Source organism: Microcebus murinus, chromosome X (genome assembly GCF_040939455.1).
Source record: "Microcebus murinus isolate Inina chromosome X, M.murinus_Inina_mat1.0, whole genome shotgun sequence".
Lineage (NCBI taxonomy): Eukaryota > Metazoa > Chordata > Mammalia > Primates > Cheirogaleidae > Microcebus > Microcebus murinus.
In genome coordinates, this window is record NC_134136.1 from 111,327,116 (window position 1) to 111,351,932 (window position 24,817).

At 37.1% G+C, this 24,817-nt stretch overlaps 1 long non-coding RNA gene across 1 annotated transcript in view; it reads right to left on the minus strand.

Moving 5' to 3' along the window:
• Positions 1 to 2,281: 2,281 nt before the first annotated feature.
• Positions 2,282 to 24,817, minus strand: part of LOC142865947 (uncharacterized) — a 134,139-nt gene continuing 111,603 nt past the window's right edge. The window contains exon 4 of the long non-coding RNA XR_012916039.1: positions 2,282 to 2,617. This is a non-coding gene — a long non-coding RNA (uncharacterized LOC142865947). The remainder of the gene's footprint in view (positions 2,618 to 24,817) is intronic.

The following is a 24,817-nucleotide window of genomic DNA, read 5'->3' on the forward strand; positions in this document are numbered from 1 at the left end:
TATCCAAAAGAATTGAAATCAAGATCCCAAAGAGATACTAGCACTCCCATGTTCACTGCAGCAATATTCACAATAACTAAGATATAGAAACAAACTAAATGATCGTGAAAAATGAATGTATAAAGAAGATGTGGTATATGCATACAATAGAATTCTATTCAGCCTTTTAAAAATAGGAAATTCTGTGATATAACATGGATAGCCCTTGAGGATATTATGCTAAGTGAAATAAGACAGTCACAGAAAGATAAGTAATCTATGACTCCACTTGTATGAAATATCTAAAATAGTCAAAATCATAAAATCTCAGGCTGCAATGGTAGTTACTAGGAAATAGGGGAAGAGAAATAGGGAGTTATTTTTAATAGGCTTAAAGTTTCAGTTAAGTAAGATGATCTGCTATACAATATTATACCTGTAGTCAAGATCTGCTATACAATATTACATCTATAGTCAACTGCTATACAATATTATACCTATAGTCAACAATAATATACACTTAAAATTTGTTCAAAGGCTAGATTTCATGTTAAGTGTTCTTATAACAGTAAAATAAAAAATTTTAAACTAATTTAATTCACTTAAAGGTCTGATGCAGTGCTTTTCTATACTTTATTGTACATAGCAATCATTTGGGATCTTAATAAAATGCAGAATTTTGCTTAGTTTGTCAAAACTGAAGCTTGATATTTTTCACTTTTGAAAAACAGGTGATGCCTATGCAGCTGGTCTGTGGACCATAATTTGTATAGCAAGAAACTGAACTGTAATTCTCAAACCTTACTGCTCATTGGAATCACCTAGAGAGCTTTAAAATAAAGAGCTGTCTGGTTCCCATCCCCAAAGATTCTGATTTAATTGGTTTGGGGTGTGGCCTGGGCATCAGGAATTTAGAAAGCTCCCAGGTAATTCTACTGTGAAGCCAAGGGTATGAATCACTGTCCCTTTGAGTCCTCTCTGAATCAGGACATTTTCTTTGATGGATAGAATGGAAGTTAATAATTGCTGTTTCAAAAGCAACAGGGAAAATTGTTTTCATGGGAGCATAGTGATGATTGTAATAATGCAGCAACAACATCTGATTATATGCATGCCCAGTTCTACTGCTGGCATGCTAGGACCCTGCTACTGTCAGTGTGGTCCTGGGACCATGGAAGTTAGAAATGCAAAATTCAGGCCTCACTCCAAACACTGAGAATCAAAACTTATCTTTTAACAAGATTTTCCAGGTGATAATGGTGCAAATTAAGGTCTGAGACCCACTATTCTAGGAGGCTATTTTCCCATGGCAGTTGCTCTGCACCAGGTATACAGGCCAGCCAAGCAGCTCCATTATAAAGGCATTGGAAGTGTAGAAGAGAAAGAGGGAAGGAGCCAATCAAATGTGAATGACTGAGAAAATGCTTAATATAGCTATGCAGGGAAGTTGCAAAATACACCCACAACCCAGGTAAGTTTCAAATCTGTCAAGGAAGAATTTATGTAGCAAAAATAAGGATAATTATTATTGCCTATTTATGCAGAATTCATTTTTTTGTGATTAGCTGTGTAGGTGTGCTATACAATTCTACAGTTCTATATCAGTGGTTCTCAACAAGGGGTGTTTTTGCTCCCCAAGAGATATTTGGCATTTTGGCTGTCACAACTGGAGAGTGGGGTGTAGGTGGTATCTAGAGGGTAGAGGCTAAGAATGCTGCTACCAGGGATATATCCTACAATGTACAGTGCAGCCCCCCACAACAAAGAATTATCTGAGAAATCTTGTTCTACAGCATATCTATTTAGGAGAATATAGGTATGATTTCTTAAAGAGGCAAAATCTCACTTGTAAAAGTGGAGCAAGGCAGTTAAAGATTTCCTCTGGCAAATCACTCCATTATGAGAAGTTCAATGATCAGGATATTAGAATAACAGAGTGGTCTGAAGAATATGCATGTAGCCCTAGGGTATAAAGTTCATTTTCTTAGTGTATGCATTAAACATTGCTGATTGGCATTGTAAAACCCGTTTAGTTAACAGCTCATTGTCTGCTCTTTTTGTTCTCATTAGTTAAAAGTGTCAAAACCCAGGAACCACTTAGTAACCCCCCTGGAGATGGTGGCATTGTATTAAGCACTCCACAGAGGTTAATCCCTGACTTTAACCACTTGCAAAAGTAATTTACAATTTTCAAAGTGTGCGATTATAAAATCTTCAGAGACGTTCTCCTGATTGTGCTCTTTGTTGTTGTTTTATGTGATCACATCTCATCTGTTGCAGTTGTTGAATCTCTACTGATGGAAATTGATGTCATGTCACAGTATGGATGCAGGAATCCATCAGCCTTGGGCATTGATAGGATTCTTTATGTAGAAACAGGTCTATTAACTGTCAGAGCCAGGGCTCTATGGTGAGGTGCATAACAGACAGTGACGGATGCAGTTTCTGGGAAAATGTAGATAGGTGGCACCAGGGATCTAGCAGGCTGATGGCACTGACCTTATATTCTCTGCCTCCTTCCTAGGCCTGCTCTAGATCCATATTCTCCGAAGTTCAGAACATACCTTTCAATGTTGTGCCAGGTGACGCTGTGGGATGCTGGAGGAAAGTATTTGACCTTCCAGTAACAATGTTCCATCTAAAAATGGAAAGCAGTGAGGTTTGCTGATTATTGATATATGACTTTCACACTTGGTTTGTTGCCAGAGGCTCAAGTGTCACATCTTATCCTGACAAAAGCCTGGGATCTGGCCACAGCAGTGACTTTCCTAATTCCTTTGCTTTCAACATATTGCAATAGATTGTGGTTTATATTAATACATGCTCAGGTATGGGAATTTACAATCTTAAATTGTAGAATCTTCACAGTATTGTATATTGGGATGGGGTGTGAGCATATCTTTTGTTCCCTGCCAAGGTTCACTGGTTAACTCCTGACAAAATACAAAAAAAGTAATTAAAATTAGACATATCGTGTTTTCTTTTAGAAATGTGTTAATTTTCTGCCTTTTTCTCCTTTTATTTTATGATATTATGGGAGTATAAATATTGTTAGGGTTACATATATTGTCCCGGCCATTCCTCTCCCCTCTCCCCCCACCGTGCCAGAGCATCAAGGGTATCCAACCCCCAGGTTGTGCGCACCACCCCCATTATGTAAGTATACATCCTTCCCCTCCTCCTCCATCACACCTGCCACCACCTGATAAAAGATTTTTTTTGACATTTTGGTTACATTGTATATCTTTGCCTCTCCCTAAGAAGGGTTAGAGGTATTCCCTTCCGCCCTACAATGCTTGCCACAACCCTAAGATGTGGGTCTCCCCCCGCAAATCTCTGGTGAACACTACCACCCTTTGAGCATCATAGTTTTAATCAGTCAGTACCAATTTGATGGCGAGTAGATGTGGAGCCCATTTTCCTGATCTTGTGTCGCCTCACTTTGGATAATGGGCTTAAGCTTAATCCAGAATAGCATAAATGGTGCTAGCTCACTGTCATTTCTTAGAATTAAGTAATAATATTCCATTGTGAGTATATACCAAATTTTAATTATCCACTCATGAATTGACAGGCACTTGGGTTGTTTCCACGATCTTGCAATAGTGAATTGTGCTGCCATAAACATTCGGGTGCAGATGTCTTTATAATAGAATGTCTTATGCTCTTTTAGGTAGATGCTCAACAATGCTATTGCTGGGTCGAACTGTATTTCTATTTCTAGCTGTTTGAGGTATCTCCAAATTCTTTTCCACAAAGGTTGCACTAATTTGCAGTCCCACCACCAGTGTAAGAGTGTTTCTGTCTCTCCACATCCTCGCCAGCATTTGTTGTCTTGGGATTTCTTGATACAAGCTATTCTCACTGGGGTTAGGTGATATCTCATTGTGGTTTTGATCTGCATTTCTCTAATGATTAGAGATGTTGAGCATCTTTTTATATGTTTGCAGGCCATTATTCTGTCTTCTTTGGAGAAGTTTCTATTCATTTCCGTTGCCCATGTCTTGATGGGGTTGTTTGATTTTTTCTTGTTAATTCTTTTAAGTTCTAGATAGATTCTTGTTATTAGACCAGTAATTGTCAGTAGTTGCTATCTCACAGGTATTTAAAGACACACACACAGACACACAGACACACACACACACACACAATCTATCACTTTAATATTACGTGAGTTTTTACAAAGAACAAGCAAACAGTTGCTACTGAAAATAGCTCATGTTATGTAGAGAGTATTATAAAAAGAGTTTTTTGGATTTTTTTTTTTCATTTCTGGGTGGCTTTGTTGCTGAAAAAAGTATGTCACCTATAAAAACTCTGATATCTTGTCACTTGAACAACCAAGCTTCAGTTTTCTAACTTATTTAAAAATCTCCCGAAGGAAAAGTTTCAATGAAATTTCAATGTTTTTAATAATATTCTAAGATTTCAATTCCCTTGATAAGTTTGCAAGCACATGTGATTATTCCTCCATCAGAGGAAATGGAAATTTACTTGTCAAATTTCAATGAAGTCCTTTCAATATTTAGTAGTTGGGATTACAAAATGAGCGTCCTCTTTAAGTACAGCCAATGATACTCTTCTTCTATATGGATCAACTTACTTTTCCAGCTATGGCAGCTACAAAAATAAGAATCAAAATGAAGTGAACATAGAACTATAACCTTGAATACTGTACCTTTAATGGAATACCAAAATGTTAAAAAATAAAGCACAATCACGTTGCTCATAAAAACACTTTGCACTGTTAATACAGAAAATAAAAATAAAGTATTCTTTATATATTTCATCTTTAGGCTGTTATATTTATTTATTTTGTATGCATAAGTGAATACATATCAGTGAAAGAGACTGATTCATTGGAAATCGTCATAACATAGCCTTATTTCTGTCTCCTATTGTCCTTTCAAAATAAATTCTGTGGGAGAAATGTCTTCCTCTTCCACCAGGTGAAAATTCCAGTAGACAGACAACATGCCTTCTCTAATTATTCTTATGTAACAGGAAGTTCTACGATTACTTTAAGTTGCAAATATTCAGTCTCAACTTAGTATTTAGAAAAGCTTCAGTCCAATTTATGACTCATCAATTTGTACTTCATTCAAACCAGTACAAGATAGCCCATCTGCCTTGGGGTAGGGGAATGATTTCTTTTTTTCTCTAGGTCCTATTTATCATCACTCACTAACGCTGTGTACACTGACCTTGACAGTGTAACAGAATTTAGGGAGAAGAAGGAGAGGGATAGCGAAGTTCTTACCTGGCTTGTACTGTAGGAGATGGTTTGTTCTCCCTAGGCCTAGATTTTTATGCCTAACTTATATCTCACAGATATGGTCATATATATCTTGTGATATAACCACATATATCATATATAAATATATTTATATATATGTATATATGTAGGATACATATGTATCCCACATATAAATTGTGGGTTCTTTAGAGTCTCTTCTACTGGATCACCCCTTCTGCACTTCTGTGATATACATGATACATTATATTCATTCAGCTGCTGCTACCTCTTGTTGGAGCTCAGACAACAGTATCTCAAAATGAAAGCCTCAGAAGCAGCCTCAGAAGCAAAAGTTTTTCTCTTTCTTCTGTCTTCCTGCGTCTCAGTCCCATTCTCCCCTGAGGCTAGCCACAAAAACTAGAATCCCCGTTCCACAAGGCATGTCATAGAAACGAGAACCCCTTTTCCCAAAAGCCTGTCATAAAACCTAAAATTATTGTATGTAAAAACTGGCCATAAAGAAATTATCTGACCTGCCTTATTTGACTATGGGTCATAATACCTCCATTCCAGAGAGGGCCTTGCCTTACACTCAGAAGGAAGGAATGCATGCTCAGAGAAGCCAAGAAAAATCTAGACACATAGACTTAGCTGAGTCTCCCCACTCAGTATATTAGCATTAGATCATACCCTTTTTCTCCAATCACATTTCTACATGGCTGTCCATACTTTGTTGAACCTAAGCATAAAAATGGACAATTTCCCCTATATCTTTGTGTCTTCATTCTGAAGGCTCCTGTGTATAGACATTCAATAAAGTTATATGTTTTTTTCTCCAATTAATCAATCTGCATCGTGTCAATGATTTTTAGCGAACCTATAGTAAGGCCAAAGGCCTTGGTCCCTACACTCTTCTGCTACTCTTTTTTTCTGGTTGTCAACTTCAAAAAAAGTCTCTCTTAGAGTGTGAAACCTAAAACCAATTTTACTTCTTGCATCTGTGTTAAATAATACTGGGACTGAGCATACTGAGCATACAGACTTTAGTGTCTCTATGTTAATAATACCAAGAAATAATGCTGAGAACAAGCAAAAGTAACTCACCTACTTGTTCTACAAAATTTTTTCTGCTGCAAGATAAGACTGAACCAAACAGTAGAATTGATTTTCAAGACTAACAGCTGGCTCATCAAGGTTCACTTCAAGACCCTCACCTCTCTATCATAAACTGTGTCTAGTTCTCAAAAGCACCTCACCTCAGCAAGGTCCATCTTTACATCACTATACCTATGTTCTAAAATCCTATGTATATTTTCCCCATCAATTTCTCCCTGACTGAAGTGAGTCTGATTTATTTAGTTTTGCTTGATCAACAGATGTTTTTGGTGGAATCCTAGAGTTGACTTTGGGAAGTATCACTATGTGCCCAAGTAGTTTTTTTGGGCAAAAGTCAAGGTGGCTCCACTGTCTAGTGCCTCTGATTTATGGGTAAAACATATCTTCTCCCCTCAGCAAATTCTAGATGATTCTATTATAGTATAGTCACTTATCCTTTGCATACCAACTTAATAGCTCACAACCCCATCTTACTTGCCTTTGTGATTTCCTAGTCTATGGTGAAAAATCAGTCCTATATGACTCACAAACCTTAAGGAACACATACCATAGTCTTAGTGCTTTCATTAAAACTTTTATCTTGGCCGGGCGCGGTGGCTCACGCCTGTAATCCTAGCACTTTGGGAGGCCGAGGCGGGCAGATTGCTCAAGGTCAGGAGTTCGAAACCAGCCTGAGCGAGACCCCGTCTCTACCAAAAATAGAAATAAATTAATTGACCAACTAAAAATATATATACAAAAAATTAGCCGGGCATGGTGGCGCATGCCTGTAGTCCCAGCTACTCGGGAGGCTGAGGCAGTAGGATCGCTGAGCCCTGGAGATTGAGGTTGCTGTGAGCCAGGCTGACGCCACGGCACTCACTCTAGCCTGGGCAACAAAGTGAGACTCTGTCTCAAAAAAAAAAAAAAAAAAAAAAAAAACTTTTATCTTTAGGTTTGAGGTGAGATATGACCATTCCCACCTCTCCACGTTGAGACTGAGGGAGGGCAATAGGTGAGACCACAGCACAATAATAGCTTCCTCCAAAGAAATCTCCTAAATCTACTCTTCCAAATCCACTCAACTCTTTAATACCTTTAAAGTGTTTCAAGATTTGAAAAACTGTCAACCTCTTATTTTCTTTGAAAATTTACAGTTTGTTCTGGCAACCTCACTTTGGAATATCATATATATTGTATCCTGGAGCCTCAGTCAAAACTCTCAATGTGATTCTTGTGTTTTTATTATAATATTCATATTCATTCATTTAGGATGAATGCACATCAGAGATATTCTAAATCAGAAACAAATTTCTTAATCATAACTGTGCCCCCACCTTGCTCCAGGCCTTACCTTTGGGGCTACACAATAAGAAAGAAGTCAGTTGTCCTACACAATTAGCCAAGCACACCATATTCAGGGGTAAGATGAGGAAAAATGATTTTTCTTTCCTTACAAAGAGAATGAAGGAGCTCTTCTACCCAACCCTCCTGAAAGGCTGTCCTTGGAAAATTAATGTGTCTGAATCTTAACTTTAACTCAATGATATCCAAATAAAATCTTTCCAAGAGCCAGACGGCTCCACACATCTCAGATTTTAGGACCTAGAAATCTACAGGTTCTCCATTCTAATTCCTTCTTTTTTTTCATTTCAGCATATTATGGGGCTACAAATTTTAATGTTTCAAATAATGCCCTTGTCCCCCTCCGCCCACAAGTCTGAGCTTCAAGCGTGACCATCCCCCAGACGGTGCACATCTCACTCATTATGTATGTATATACCCACTCCCCTCCCACCTGCCCATTACCCAATTAATGTAGCTTCTATGTGTCCACTTAGGTGCTACTCAGTTAATACCAGTTTGCTGGTGAGTATATGTGGTGCTTGTTTTTCTATTCTTGGAATACTTTACTTAGTAGTATGGGTTCCAGCTCTATCCATGAAAATGCAAGATGTGCTATATCATCATTGTTTCTTAGAGCTGAATAGTACTCCATGGTATACATATACCACATTTTATTAATCCACTCACGAATTGATGGGCACTTGGGTTGTGTCCACATCTTTGCAATTATGAACTGTGCTGCTATAAACATTCAAGTGCAGGTGTCTTTTTCATAGAGTGACTTTTGTTCTTTTGGGTAGATGCCCAGTAATGGTATTGTGGGATCAAATGGTAGATCCACTTGTATCACTTTAAGGTATCTCCATATTGCTTTCCACAGAGGTTGAACTAGTTTGCAGTCCCACCAGCAGTGTAGGAGTGTTCCTATCTCTCGACATCCATGCCAACATCTATTGTTTTGGAACGTTTTGATAAAAGCCATTCATACTAGAAATAAGTGATATCTCATAGCAGTTTTGATTTGCATTTCCCCGAAGATTAGAGATGTTGAGCATTTTTTCATGTTTCTTATCCATTATTCTGTCTTCTTTAGAAAAGTTTCTGTTCATGTCCTTGGCCCACGTTTTGATAGGGTTGTTTGATTTTTTTCTTGCTGATTTTCGTGAGTTCTAAGTAGATTCTAGTTATCAGGCCCTTATTGGATGCGTAGGATGTGAAAATTTTCTTCCATTCTGTAGGTTGTCTGTTTACTTTCATGACTATTTCTTTGGCTGTGCAGAAGCTTTGTAGTTTGATCACGTCCCATTTATTTATTTTTGTTGCTGCTGTGATTGCCTTTGGGGTCTTCATAAATTCTTTGCCTAGGCCTATGTCTAGGAGAGAGTTTCCAACATTTTTCTCTAGAATTCTAATAGTTTCACACCTAATGTTACAGTCTGTTACCCAGTATGAGTTGATTTTTGTGAGAGTTGAAAGGTGTGGGTCCTGCTTCAGCCTTCTACAAGTGGCTATCCAGTTTTCCCAACAATATTTACTGAGAAGGGATTCTTTTCCCGAGTGCATGTTTTTGTCTGCTTTGTCAAAGATTAGATGGCTATATAAGGATGGTTTTATATCAGGGTTCTTAGATCTTTTCCACTGGTCAATATTCGTATTTTTGTGCCAATACCAGATTGATTTACTTACTACTGCTTTGAAGTATAGTTTGATATCTGGCATATCAATACCTCCAATTTTGTTTTTATTGCCAAAAATTGCTTTTGATATGGTGGGGTCTTCTCTGGTTTCAAATGAAGCACAAAGTAATTTTTGCCATATCTATGAAGAATGATGTTGGGGTTTTAATAGGTATTGCATTGAATCTGTAGATCAGTTTGGGTAGTATAGACATTTTAATGATGTTGAGTCTGCCGATCCACGAGCATGGTATGGATTTCCATCTGTTTACATCCTCTGCTATTTCCTTCCTCAGTGTTTCACAGTTCTCCCTGTAGAGGTCTTTTACCTCCTTGGTTAAGTATATTCCTAGGTACTTTATTTTCTTTGTTGCTATTATAAAGGGTGTTGAGTCTTTGATTTGGTTCTCAATTTGATTATTGTTGGCGTATATGAATGCCTCTGATTTTTATGTATTGATTTTGTATCCTGAGACTTTACTAAATTCATTTATCAATTCCAGGAGTTTCTTGCTTGAATCCTTGGGGTTTTCTAAATATAATATCATATCATCAGCAAACAGTGAAAGTTTGATCTATTCTACCCCTATTTGGATAGCTTTAATTCCGCTTTCCTGTCTGATTGCCATAGCCAGGACTTTCAGTACTATGTTGAATAGAGATAGTGGGCAGCCTTGCCTGGTTCCAGTTCTAAGTGGGAATGCTTTCAATTTTTCCCCGTTCAGTATGATGTTGGCTATGGGTCTGTCATATATGGCTTGTATCATTTTTAGGTATGTCCCTTCTATGCCTATTTTATTAAGTGTTCGTGTCCTGAAAGGGTGTTGAATTTTGTCAAAAGCTTTTTCTGCATCTATTGAAAGAATCACGTGGTCTTTGTTTTTGCTTCTGTTTATGTGGTGAATTGCATTTATAGATTTACGTATGTTGAACCATCCCTGCATCCCTAGGATGAAGCCCACTTGGTCATGATGGATTTTTTTTTGATAAGCATCTGGATTCGGTTAGCTAAGATTGTGCTGAACATTTTTGCATCTATATTCATTAGGGATATTGGTCTGTAGTATACTTTTTTTGTTGCATCCTTTCCTGGTTTTGGTATCAGAGTTATGTTCGCTTCATAGAAGGTATTCGTGAGGTTTCCATTCTTCTCGATGTTGTGGAATAATTTCTGCAAGATAGGCACCAGTTCTTCTTTGTAAGTGTGGTAAAATACTGGTGTGAAACCATCTGGGCCGGGACTTTTCTTTTTAGGAAGATTTTTAATTGCTGTTTCTATTTCGGCTCTTGATATTGGTCTGTTCAGGAATTGTATTTCTTCTGGGATGAGCCTAGGGAGTCTGTGTGTTTCTAGAAATTTGTCCATTTCCTCCACATTTTCTAGTTTGTGTGCATAAAGTTTATTGTAGTATTCATAAATTATATCTTGCATCTCCTTGGGATCAGTTATCATATCTCCTTTTTTGTTCCTCATGGAGCTTATTGCAGATTTCTCTTTTCTGCTTTTCATTAGTCTAGCCAAAGGTGTGCCAATTTTGTTTATTTTTTCAAAGAACCAACTTTATGTTTTATTAATCTTCTGTATAGCTTCCCTGTTGTCAATTTCATTAAGTTCTGATTTGATCTTGTTAATTTCACTTCTTCTGCTGGGTTTGGGGTTTGTCTGTTCTTCTTTTTACAACTCTTTGAGTCAATTCGTTAGATTGTCTATTTGTGATCTTTTTTACTTTTGGTTGTAGGCATTTATGGAGATAAACTTTCCTCTCAGAACTGCTTTAGCTGTGTCCCAGAGGAGTTGATAACTTGTCTCTCCATTGTTATTTTGTTCAAATAATTTTTTTTATTTCCATCTTGATTTCTTCATTTATGAAGTAATCATTTAGAAGAAGGTTGTTTAATTTACACGTTTTTGTGTAGAAATGTGAGTTACTGTTAGGGTTGATTTCTACTTTTATTCCACTGTGGTCTGAGAAGACACATAGTATGATTTCTATTTTTTAAAATTTTTTGAGACTTACGTTGTGTCCTAGGATATGGTCAATCTTAGAGAATGTCCCATGAGCTGATGAGAAGAACATATATTCAGTGGATTTTTGTTAGAAAGTCTTGTAAATGTCAGTCAGACCCAATTGTTCTACAGTTTTGTTTAAGTCCATTATTTCTTTATTAATTTTCTCTTTGAAGGATCTTGCCTGTGTATCATTGGGGTGTTGAAATCTCTGGTTATTATGGAGTTGCTGCTAATCAATTTGCTTAGATCCAGTAAGGTTTGCTTTATGAATCTGGGTGCACCTAAGTTGGGGGCATATATATTTAAAATTGTTATATCTTCTTGTTGAACTGTACCCTTCACCATTATATAATGACCCTCTTTGTCTTTCACTACTTTTGTTAGTTTAAAAACTAAATCATCTGAGACCAGAACCACCACACCAGCCTTCTTTTGGTTTCTGCTTGCTTGAAATACTGATTTCCACCCCTTTACTTTTATTCTATATGCATCTTTGCAGGTTAGATGTGTTTTATGAAGACAGCAGATACTTGGCTTGTATTTTCTTATTCATTCAGCCAGCCTATGCCTCTTGAGTGCGGTGTTTAAGCCATTCACATTTATTGAGAGAATTGATAGGTGAGGCAGATTACTGTTCATTCTGTTGGGTTGAACGTTGTTGCTTTGATTTCTCTCTTGAGCCATTGTGATATCTGGCCTTTAATCTTTAGGTTTTGGGTGTTTGTATATTCATGAGTTTTTATTATGCTGTTCCGTGCATAACACTGTTTTGAGTACTTCTTGTAGGGCTGGTCTTATCTTGGTCAATTCCCTCAGAGTTTGCTTATCTGAGAATGTCTTAATTTCTACTTCATATATAAAGCTTAGTTTTGCAGGGTACAAGATTCTTGGCTGGGCATTATTTTCTTTCAAAAGAGTGATAATGGGGCCCCAGTCTCTCCTTGCTTGTAATGTTTCAGTTGAGAAATCTGGCGTTATTCTGATCGGTTTTCCTTTGTACATAACTTGCTTTTTTCATCCTACAGCTCGTAGAAGGGCCTCTTTAGTTGATATTTTGGTCAGTCTTATCACTGCATGTCGTGATGTCTTCCTATTTGCACTGAATCTCCCAGGGGTCCTTTGAGCTTCTTGAACTTGTATCTGGAGATTTTTAGCAAGGACTAGGAAAATTTCCTCAATTATATCTTCAAATATTTTGTCCAACACTAGAGTGTTTTCTTCTCCCCCCTCTGGTAACCCTATGACCCTCACATTAGGTTTCTTCACATAATCCCACATCTCTTTAGGCTTTGCTCTTTTCTCTTGTTTCTCTGCTTTATTCCTGTGACTGATTTATTTAATTGGAAAGTGTTATCTTCAATCTCTGAGAGTCTTTCTTCTGTTTGGTCCAACCTATTTTTGAGGCTTTCCACTGTGTTTTGTATTTCCCTGAATAAAGTCTTCATTTCCAGGAGATTGGATTGAATTTTCTTTAAGATTTCAATTTCCTTAGTGAATTTTTGTTCCAAGTCCTGAATTTTCTTTGTGGTTTCTTTGTGCTGGTTATCCATTTTTTCTTGCATATCATTGAGCTTTCTTACAATCCAATTTTGGAATTCTTCTTCTGTTATTTTAGTGTTTGAGGTTTGTTTGGTCTCCATTTCTTGCGAGCTCAGGGAGTGTTTACGGTTTGATATTTAAAAATTCCAGAATTCTTACGCTGAGCTCTCCCCATCTGGATCAGCTGATGGTGCCCGGGGGCCTCTCTTCTGTAATTTCTTGATCATCCACTGGGGGTAGCTCTTCCACCTCACTTGCAAGGTACCCCTGATGGGAGGGGTTACTTGTGGAGCCTATTGTGGCCACTTGCATAGGATTTGTTCCTTGACCACAGCCCTGACCGGGGGAGGAGATTCAGCCCCAGCATTTTGATCAACTGGGTGACCTAAACAGTTCTGGGAAGCAAAGTCTTTTATGCTGCATGCTTATGCTCTGCGCACAGGCCCAGCGGATTCTCCCTAGATCTGGGGGAGAGTGGGTTTTCTTGACTCACCCTGCCTCCAGGGGTGGAGCCTATCACTTTCCGCAGGAGAGATGCGGGCTAGGGGGAGGAAGTAGCTACCCAGTCTGCCCTGCACTCCGGCACCCCAGTGGCTGTGCCTCCTGTTGGTGTTAGTCTTCTCAGTAGTTCATTGATTGAGCCAGGCCTGGCAAGCCAATCATAGATTGTGTAGAGGCGGAATTTGTCAGGAGAGTCTCTAGGCTGGGGGAGAGGATCTGCCCATCGCACTGTATCACACCATGGTGGCTGAGCTGTGGACTCCCTCAATGGTGACCGCTTGCCCACTCGCAGGGCACCAGCACTGGGGGCGAATATTTAGGAGGTAGCAGGTGCTGGACTAGGGGTATGGGTCATCAGGACGCCCCATTGCCTCCTCAATGCTGCCTTCCCGACTGCCAGTTCAGCCATTGCCCTTGCTCTTATTGACTTGCCCTGTGCAAGTCAATTAGAGTCCCCGACTTAGTGAACAGCTCTGGCCCCACTTGTTACCAGAGGCAAGACATCTAACTGCCTCCCCTATCAGCTCAGTTCAGTTTCTTCCCATCTTGGAGCCATCCTAGCATGGGGCTCCAGGGAGTTTCCACTAATGACGCACTCTCCAGCACCCTCTTCTCCTGCTGTGATTTTGCACCAATTTCAGACAGGTCCCTGGCTGGGTGGGTGTGGAGGTCAATGGGGAAGCAAGGAGTTCTCCTCTGGGTCTGATCCCACTTCTCCTCCTGGCCCGGCGGGCCGGCGCCCTCCCATGCATCCTATTTTGGTTTCGCACTCTCCAGAGAACGTGTTGTTATCTCCCGATCACCTTGCTTTTTCCTTTTTTGAGAGTCCCGCGCTGAACTTCTGCGGATTCTCGATGCTGTCCTTGTAGGGGGGAGATCCACTCACGTGTAGGAGACCAAGATCTATACTGAAGACAGCAGATATTTGGCTTGTATTTTCTTATCCATTCAGCCAGCCTATGCCTCTTGAGTGGGGTGTTTAAGGCATTCACATTTATTGAGAGAATTGATAGGTGAGGGTTACCTTTACTCCGTCATTTTTTTCTCCCTCATTCCTTCTTGAAATATAAATAACCTAGAGAGATAGCATCTGCAGTCTTTCTGGTACCTTATGAACTCAACCAGGGGACCTAGTTAGATCTGCAACTAGGGGAGGTGAGAAATTTTTATTGTCTTTTCAGATAAGATCAATTAACTAGGCAAATGATTACAGATTTAATTCTCATGATATATAAAAAGTAAAGTATTTCTGAAAGACATGAAAGCAAACATTCCCTATCTTTACATCATGTACATTTCTGTGTCTCAGTAGGCCAGGGCTTTTTGCAGGAACAGTAAGAAATTCAGGGAAATTTTACTTTTTCTGCATAAACATTCTGATGCATTCATATTTTGGAACACATATATACCCAATGTTTATTTTATTGAAAAACATGTGCTGTTAAGAATAATTCTGTGGACCAATGATTTAGCTTGGTGTTTCTCATACTTAATGTAAGACAGAATCTTTTGGGAATCTTTTGGGAATCTTTTTAAAACATAGATAGATAGATAGATAGATAGATAGATAGATAGATAGATAGATAGATAGATAGACAGACAGACAGATAGATAGATAGATTCAGATGGTGTGGAGTGAGGTCTTAGATTCTCCTTAGATTCTGCATTCCTAACAAGCTCCCAGGAGATTCCAATGCTGCTGGTCCTCAGACCAAACTTGGCATAGCAAGATTCCAGCCAGCATCTCTGTTTCAGGAGTTGGAGCAGAATTATGAACTCTCTCAGCTGAAAAACTGAAAATCCAACAGCAACCAGAATGTAATCACTCGTTTCTGTGTTGCCTAAGCAAGGAGACAGGAGCAATAATCTGAGTCAAGTGTTGGGCAGATTATGAGCACTGGTTAAAATTGAAATGGTAAAAGGACACCTACAATCATATGTTTATTGCAGCATAAAAATCACAATTGCAAGGATGTGGAATCCACCTAAGTGCTCATTAACCAAGAAGTAGATAAAGGAAATGTGGTGTATATATACACAATGGAATAGTATTTGGCCATAAAAGAATGAAATAATGTCTTTTGTAGCAACTTGGATAGAACTGGAGGTCATTAGCCTAAGTAATGTAACTCAGGAAAGGAAAACCAAATACCACATGTTCTCACTTATAAGTGGGAGCTAAGCTACAGGTAGGCAGGGGCATACAGAGTGGTACAATGGACACTGGAGACTCAGAAGTGGGGGCAGTGAGGGAAGAAAACCTACCTATGGGTGCAATGTATGCTATTCAGGTGATGGGTACACTAAAAACCCAGACATCACCCACTATACAATTCATCTATGCAACCAAAACCCACAATTACCCCTGAATCTACTTAAATAATAATAGAATATATTATATATATTATATGTATATATATTATATGTATTATATATGTATATATTATATGTATATACTTTAATAATAGAATATATTATATATAATATATGTATACACACACACATATCTGTATGTGAAAAGGGGTGGTAGATAAGGGACAGGAAGATTTCAGAGAAGCGTGATTGAAAATTTAAGATTAAAGAGATAACAATGGACCAGAAAAACAAAAGAGAATAGTGGGAAAAAGAACACAGACAAGAGCAACATAATCTAGCATTTATAGCCCATGTTTTATTATGTTTTATTGGGTAAATGTACTGTCAGATGCTAGTTTTTCTGTGTTCCTGAGCAGTATGAGGCTCTCAGGTTTTTGGTTTTTGATTTTTGTTTTTGATGGATATTGAAAGATCTTGAGGAGGTGGGAGATGACCTGATAATTGGGAAGATATGGACCCAGTCTGGGGACAACATAATTTCTTTACTGCTTGCTTCCAAATTCATTTTTGCTATGTCATATCTGGGAAATTTTATTTGTAGAGTATTCAAACTGAGTCAAACTATTGCAGAGGTTGGAAAAATAGGATTATAAAAAATTCCAACTTGCACAAAAATGTTTAATTATTCTGTAAGTTTATTAGAGCTAGAATAATTTTCACTGGTTTCCTGTTAAAGACTATTAACCATTTTTGCTGTTGTTTGCTTAGATAATACAGAAATTTGGGGGCAGGTATAGTAGTTATTTTTATCAATATTTTTTGGGTAAGCTTGAAGTATCTATGAGGAGGGGTTTCCATTGTCAGACTCTGCTGTCCAGGGAGGAAGTGACTGTGTTCTGTCAAAGTCTCTTTCAAGCAACAATAAAAGAGTCCCTACATGCCATATGATCTACTCGTAAATAAATGTGTTGAGAGAAACTGTTAAGTGAGGCATTTTGCAGGCTCCACAATCATGAGAGGCTAATGAATCAATGTTTCTGACCTAATAACATGACCAAAGGAAGGAAAAGAAAACAATGAAAAAAGACTATATTTTTAGTCTACTTACTGCAGTAGGGGAAAAAAGGTACTTTTACTTTTCAACTTAAAAAATATTCACAATGATTTTATTTATTAGAGATTACAGATTTTTTCAGAGGTAACTTACCATCTTGAAAGGAGAAATCAATTTGAATTTAGCTAAGTAACATATGTAATTGCCATAAAATGGAACTCTTTATAAAAATATCAACCCAAGATTACCATTTACTGTATAAGCTATATGTCCTATTTTACCTTAGACAATAATTTTCCCAGTAGTCTTATTTATATTCTGGTACTGTTCCTCCTATCATTTATGTCTCTCCTACTGGGAACAGATTTTGAGTGGTTTCATGATAATAAAAAATAAATGCAAATAAATCATAAAAATTCTTTAAATAAATCTTATACCTTAATAAAATAGTTGAGCCTTTTATGTTTCCCTCCCACATGGACAATAAAAATTTTATTTAGTCTAAATTATTTTCACTTCCCTACTAGTTTCTGGACTGATTAAACTTGAAGAAAACTTCAGAGCCTTACCCTCTATGGTTTTAGAGACTGTCTAACCTTATTTGGGAAAAATGGGTTTGGTATTGTCCTATATTATTTCAACTCTCTTCTATGTAATTACACAGAAATGATTTGACAAGAGAAAATAAATGATTAATCAATAAATAGACTGACTGTCTTTGTTAAAGCAATTAGAACCTTGCATTTTTATTTTTTCATTTGGTGATTTTGGGCTTTTGACACCCTCTGTCTGCACTTCTCCTGAAGTACTTTCCCGTCACAAAATGTTAACTTTTTTCATAATCTGAAAAATTATTAAAGAGTTGTTACTTCTCAGCATTATCAAGAATTTTTAACCATGCTGATTTGTGGTCTATCCTAGAAGAGACCCTTTTAGGATAGATGTATAACCAAGGTAACAAACATGTTTCCAATTCGTGCCTATATAATGATCCAGGTTATAATACCAGTGCATACTTAACATAGTTTCCAGAAGATACTTACTCACCTGAAGGTATGTAAGCTTCAGGATCTTAATAATTCTTAAATAGAGAGTGTCAAGTCTTTAGCTCCCATAAAAGTGTTAATTCCTTTAATTAACCTTTCTTGTGCAAACATGATAAAGCCACCATGGAAGTCTGAAGTCTTGTTTTACTCTGATAATATACTGTATTTAGCTTAAGGACTGAGAACATCTGTAAAGTTAAATTGGAAAATTACCAATATAATTGTTAGGAAATTAGTGAGGGATTCTGGGTCTCCTAGGATCAAAAGTGGGTGCTGCTGTGATTCACCCCCCTGAAATGGGCTTTCAGAGAGGCTCATGGGAGATCTGCACGTGTAGTAAGACTCAGGTCATATATTTCCCAACTGTCCAATCAAAGTGGTTAACCATGGTAACATTTGAGCCACTAGGGAGGTCCCAATCTTGGCACTATAAAACAAGATGTAGACCCTAATCAACCCCTTTTGCACCCTTCCTTTTGCTCTCTTTTCCTGCTGTGACAGTTCAGCTACTCATCATCTGTGGCATATGTACCATGTTCTGTAAACCTATATCTTGCTCTTGCCCTATAATCCTATGTTTCTCTCTTCAATAAACCTCATTTTCATGCTTGCCTTACATTGGCATGTCTGGTCATTCTTTGGCCATGAACGTGCTAAGTACAGATATTTTCAGACTAAAACTTGACATATTCTTGGGTTTATAAGAAACATATTAGTGTAACATTGCCTTTTGATGCTTACAAAGAAACTATAAATGAGCCTGTGTGAAGGAAAGCGATTTCCAAGACTAGTAATTGAATTGAATTTGCATAGTATATTTGAAAATAAAGACATCCACAAGAAACCATGCTTACCCTAGTGTGCATCTCCCCGGAGCTGACAAATACAGTAGTGTTGGATTTCAAGAAGACAGGTCCTACACCATCCACAATGTATAGATGAGTTCATTTCCCCAAACATACAAATTCTCAATCTGTTCTCTGCCAAACAGTTATGAGTATAAAGGAAAATCTGACTAACTTGGCAGATTTGGATCCTAATTTTCCCTTGAGAGTCATGGATTTGCTTAACTTTAAGATGAATTTATGCATTTTAAAACTGTAATACAACAGACTTTATTTCTTGTCAATAAGGTATGAGGTATATATGGAATGATAAATAATAGAGAAGGGCAGTATCTTTTAGATGATAAATGAACAATATTGACATAGGAATCTATATTTCTTTTGAACCTTGTTATGACTCAGATATTATTATCCTGTAAACTGGAAGCTTTCTGTCCTTGCTGGAGTTACCCTAGGATGGTTTTTGTAATAGCTTCTGGCCTCATAAGTTCTCTACCATTCCTAAATGCTATTTATAGAAATGGTGTTAATTTCTTTTCAACACTTCACTCTATTCTGTGAAGACCAAGTGTTCCTGTTGATTCGCACTCAATACTGTTCTAGACAATCAGCTCAAATCTTGGACTACTGAGAATTATTGATTTTCTGCACACATAAGGTGACAAATTCCCCAACACATAGTAAATAGCTTTCCATTATAGCCTGACTTATTGTTGGCAACATAGCCTTTTCTTTAACAACTTCAATAATAGAAACCCACAATGTTTTGAATAATTTTATCTTAGATGCTAAAAAAACATTTATAGTGAAACTAAAATAATTCAAAAGCAAAAAAGTAGTGTTTCTGCCCACTTTTAGGAGAAATGGCCAATTTGAGCATCAGAGCACATTTATGAGAAATAATAAAAGTGATGGCATTCTGGTATAGAATTCTAAATAAAACCCACCATACGATATTTAAAAGTGCATGTAGGTTTATTTTTTGGTTGTGGAACATAATATGGGTATGTGGAAATTGTGAGAGCTGGGGAGCATAGAGAACATACTTTATTACATTACAGTTCAGTGGAAAAAAATGCTAAAGAAGCTGGGCTACAGCCAGCAGAATTAGCAACAATTCTTTGTGATAAGAATCTAGTGTTGCATTGGAACTTCAAGGCTTTGGACTGATACTGAACGATAAAACACAGAAAGAAGTTTCAAGATCAAAGAGGATCACCACTTAGCAAATATTTGTGGTTAATCAGTACCTTTCTTAGAATTAACTTACTAATAATCTTTACTGATGAATATATAACTTAATTATTTAAGCACCCACTGCTTTTTGTAATTATAGCTACATAAGCTCTTGGCTATGTCAGAGAGATAATTTTCTGAGTTTAAAATGTGGGGGATAAGGAAAACTTCTCCTTTATCCCTGGAAGGTTTGCTGAAAGATCACCTTACAATAAGGCAGATTTTAATAAGAGAGATTACAAATTTATTTACTGCTCATATGGGGAGAATCACGGTTTACCCAATATCCCAGTGGGGTCCAGACATTTATATACCCTCATTTTAGAGAGGAGAGGGAGATGAGGAATATAGGTGATTTTGTTGAGTGGCAATAAATGGTTACTAGGGCGAACCAATAGATAGATACTTGGGAGAATGAATGGATGGGGGAAAACAAATTGACTTGTAAATGATTCTCTTTGAAAATTATATTAACCAGAGAGGTATTATCTTTAAAGTAGGTTAGTCCAGGTCTGGTTTCATTCCTGATCTTGTTTCCTACAACATACTGAGATAACAGGGAGGAGAAGGAAAGGCAATTGTTCTTTTTGATGGGTTTTATGAAGCTAGAAGGAAAGCTCCTTCCAATGCATGTTGATCTCTAAGGGACTTTCACTCAAAATACTCTTTATACCAAGGAGTCACATTTTGGGGTGAAATTTTCTGAGCTCCTTCAAAAGGTTGTTTGGTAAGTAATGATGTCTGACAATCAAGAAGACCTTTTGAATTTCTTGGTCCTTAACACCATGCAAACATTGAGGGATGTAGGATCCATTCTTCAATTAAAGATTTTTGAACTCTCTCATATTATCTCCCAATATCAAAAACATTTTGAAAATCCTAAATGATTGACTCAATGATTTGTTTCAGTCCTATAAGGGTCATGTAATATGCATCCCATTTATTTCAGTTAGCAAGAGAACCACATATTCAAAATATTGAGTCACTTGAATAAGTGTGATATATTGAGTCACTTGAATAAGTGTGATATTAATCTCAAATTTAAGAAAATGGAAGACTAAACTTCTAGCCAAGGTATTGTAAGTGTTAACTGGGAGATTTAAGACAATGAAGATTTTGGCTGGGTTTTGTTGCCAAAATCAGTCTCCTCCAACAATATGATCAGAAAGACATAAGAGGAATTGATACCACATCATGAAAATATGTGATAGGACTCACAAAATGGCACAAACTAAGTAATATATTAATAAGACCTAAGATGAGCAGGTAAGTCAACAAGATGGAGAAGGCCAATTAGCCTTAAGGATTGGCAAATATTAGTAATAGAGTGCTAAGGCTTGGTTTCTATACAAGGTAAACAACATGGAAAAAGAAATTAATACAGTAAGAATAATGTGTCAAAGAACGGTGAGTGTAGCTGGAGTAAAGGATTCTTTCACCAGAGTAGCAGGAAGACATTCTCTTTTACAGTTGTTAAGATTTGATAGTCAGCTAAAAGAACATGGTCACATTTTGTGAGTAATTATTCTTTTAACAGACAAGAGGCACTCTCATTAAAGTATTTCAGGAAAGTAAATCTGGATGTATAAAAGTGAGATGAAAAACAAATGGCAAAGCAGGAGCTCAGAGAATCAGTCCCTCCACTGAAGCACTCATTAAGCTGGAAAAAAAAAATTGTTGGTGGCAATATAAATTAGTACAGCCCTTATGGAAAACAGTATGGAGGCTCCTCAAAAAATTAAAAATAGAATTGCCATATAATCCAGCAATCCTACTATTGGGTATATATCCAAAACAATGAAATCGGTATGTCAAAGAGATATCTTCACTCCCGTGTTCATTGCAGCATTATTAACCACAGCCAAGATATGTAATCAACCTAAATCTCCATCAACACATGAATAGATAGAAAAAAATGGTATTATGTATGTATGTATACACACACACACACACACACACACACACAATGGAACTATTCAGCCTTCAAAAAGAATGAAATCCTCTCATTTGCAACAACATAGATGAACCTGGAAGACATGTCAAGTGAAATAAACTATACACAGAAAGACAAACACTGAATGATGTCACTTATATGTGGAATCTTAAAAAAGTTGAATTCATAGAATTAGAGAGTAGAATATTGGTTACCAGGGCTTGAGGGCGAGGTAGGATTGGGGAGATTTTGACCAAAGCTATAAAATCTCAGATAGGAGGAATAAGCTCAAAAGATCTATAGTACAACATAATGACTATGTTAACAATAATATACTGTTGTAGGGGCTAGGCCTAGAAAAAAGGATGGATGGAAAGAACGTGAGCAAGGTGAATGAAGGGTCAGGCAAAAATGCCTGCCCAAAGCGGCTTGTTTGCTGAGTGCAAGGTCAGCTGAAAACAGCTGACCTGTATGGAAGTTGTTAAAGAAATTAGCAAATGGCCCTCACTCTTTGCACATGTCCTTGGAAATAAATACAGGGAGGAACCTAGCTGAGGAGGCCATTTTCTCCTTTAGATTTTGGTCTCTCCCATTCTCTCGAAACACTGTGTTTTGAATAATTATTCATTCCTTTGCTACTGAGCTCAGGAGCGGAAAAAGTAGCCGCAACATATCGTATTCTTGAAAATTGCTAAGAGAATAGATTTTAAGTGTTCTCATCACAAAAAAATGAAAAGTATGTGAAGTAATGCATAGGTTAATTAGCTTGACTTTGCCATTCTACAATGGATATACATTTGAAAACAAAATGTTATACAAGATAAATATAATTTTTATTAATTTAAATAAACAAAATTATCATATACTTTCAAGGAGGTTCTTCAAAGAAAGAAAAAGTAGAAATTCTAGGTGCAGAATAAATGACTGAAATTCTCTTAATATTCCCTTTCAGCCCTATCTTAATGTAGGGGATCTTTCACTTCAGTATCATTTTCTCAACACACAGTGGGGAATGACCCACTTGTTCATTGTAAAGCTATAGACCCTTCTGTTTCCACTCTGTTTGTGGAATTATCCAGTACTGAATTGGTACCAGCTCTCCTTTTATCTTTATAATTATAATGGAGGGGTAGGTGGTAGAAGAGTCCATGTAATGAAGGAATGATGAAAAGCTATCCTAAGCTCAAGGTCCACCATCACTTTGCTTGTATTAAAGATAAGATATAGGTAGTCAAGCTTTGTTCTAGCAATTCGCTACATTAATGTTATCTGATATACTTTAGAAGTTGATGCAACTCATGAAGTAAATTATCATTGAAAACCCTGAATTTTCCATCTCTATCTCTGCCTAAATTCTGCACAGAATCCACTTAACTGAAAATTTTAGCATGACAGAAGTGGCATGTTACAACACAGCAGCAAACACTGTTGCAGAAATCAGCTATGTAATAATCATTAAACATTTTGTCAGAAAAATGACACAAAGAGCATCCTGCATTTTGATTAATTACATCCATATTAGGAAAGAAATGATCAAAGCTCTTTATATATGAGCCAAATCCATTTCCTTAGGGGCATATATATTGACAAGTAGTAAGATTTTAAAATGAAACCAATCTGGCTTCTTCTTATTTTGTGTAAGTGGAAAACTTGCACAAGATTGGGGGTGGGGAAATCATTGGAAGCTAGTAAAAGATTTGTGGCTGCAGTGGGGAATGTATTGTGCTTTACATTTGACATTATTCATAAATTCTTAATTTTGCAATGGAAGTCCCATCCCTGCCTTCATCCCTACAGTTTGGTGTGTTCATAGGAGATGTTGCTATAATCTGGCAAGACTAACCCATCTCTCCTCAACTTATTGTTGTTTTATTCTGGCTATTTGGAAATATGTTCTTGTTTCTGCACTAATCTCAAATATAAGTCCTGTAAGGTTGATTTTTTTTTAGTGTGTGTTCTTTCAAACTGGCTACTTCTTTGGCAGTCTATTTCAGTTAATGCAATAAGAATTGCATTATCCAAACAGAGGGAAATAAAAATCACAGCTTGGTGTTACCTTAGCAGCAGGCCTCTTGTCGTGAGCACACCCATATTGTTTGCCTGACTGTTCCCTAAATTCCCTGAATGCTGAGAAATTTCTTTCACCAGACATCACTGAAATTGGAATAAGGACCTTTGTGACCTCAAAGGTATTTAGAGAGTAGTCTCTGCATGGAACTAGAAGGCTCCTTCCCTGAACTTTAACCTTGCTCAGAGCTTGACTTGGTGACATGTTTATCTTTATTTAATCTTTTCCCTTAGGAAACAGAAATATTCTCCTTTTTCACTACTGCAAAAACAGAGATGCACTGTTGTTTTGATTAGCTCTCTTCAGTCAGATATATATGCAAGCAATATAATATGTAGGTGAGTTATGCTGTCTGTTCAAAAAGAAGTTTAACAATAGAACATCTTGAGCCTGACTTGGGAATTCAGCTTGCCAAGTAAAGTGGAAATATGAGTGAAAATCTTGGAGTAGGCATGACAGACAGAATGACAGTCACATCTCTCTAGGGCACCAAGCCCTCTCAAATAGTTATTTTCTATATTTGTAATGTCACCCACCCTCACTGTGGCATATCTTGCTCTGTAACTTATGCTTCTATTCAGAATATGTGATGCTCTTGCTCTTCCCAAGCAAGGGTATATATTTGCCACTTATTCAGGTTCCCATTACTTATAAGAATCTACTTATAAAGAGAATATACCATGATTTTTAGCACTGCCACTTTACTCTGAGCAACTACTTCACTACATTTCATTCATTAGATTAAAATAAAATTGAAATATTTGGGCAAAAGAGAATCCCCCTATGCTTTTCTCCAAATTACAACATTTTTTTTTAATTTTATGGATAAAGAAAATGTGGTATACATACATAATGGAATACTATTCAGCCATAAAAAATAATGAAATCCTGTTATTTACCACAACATGGATGGAAAGGAGGACATTATGTCAAGT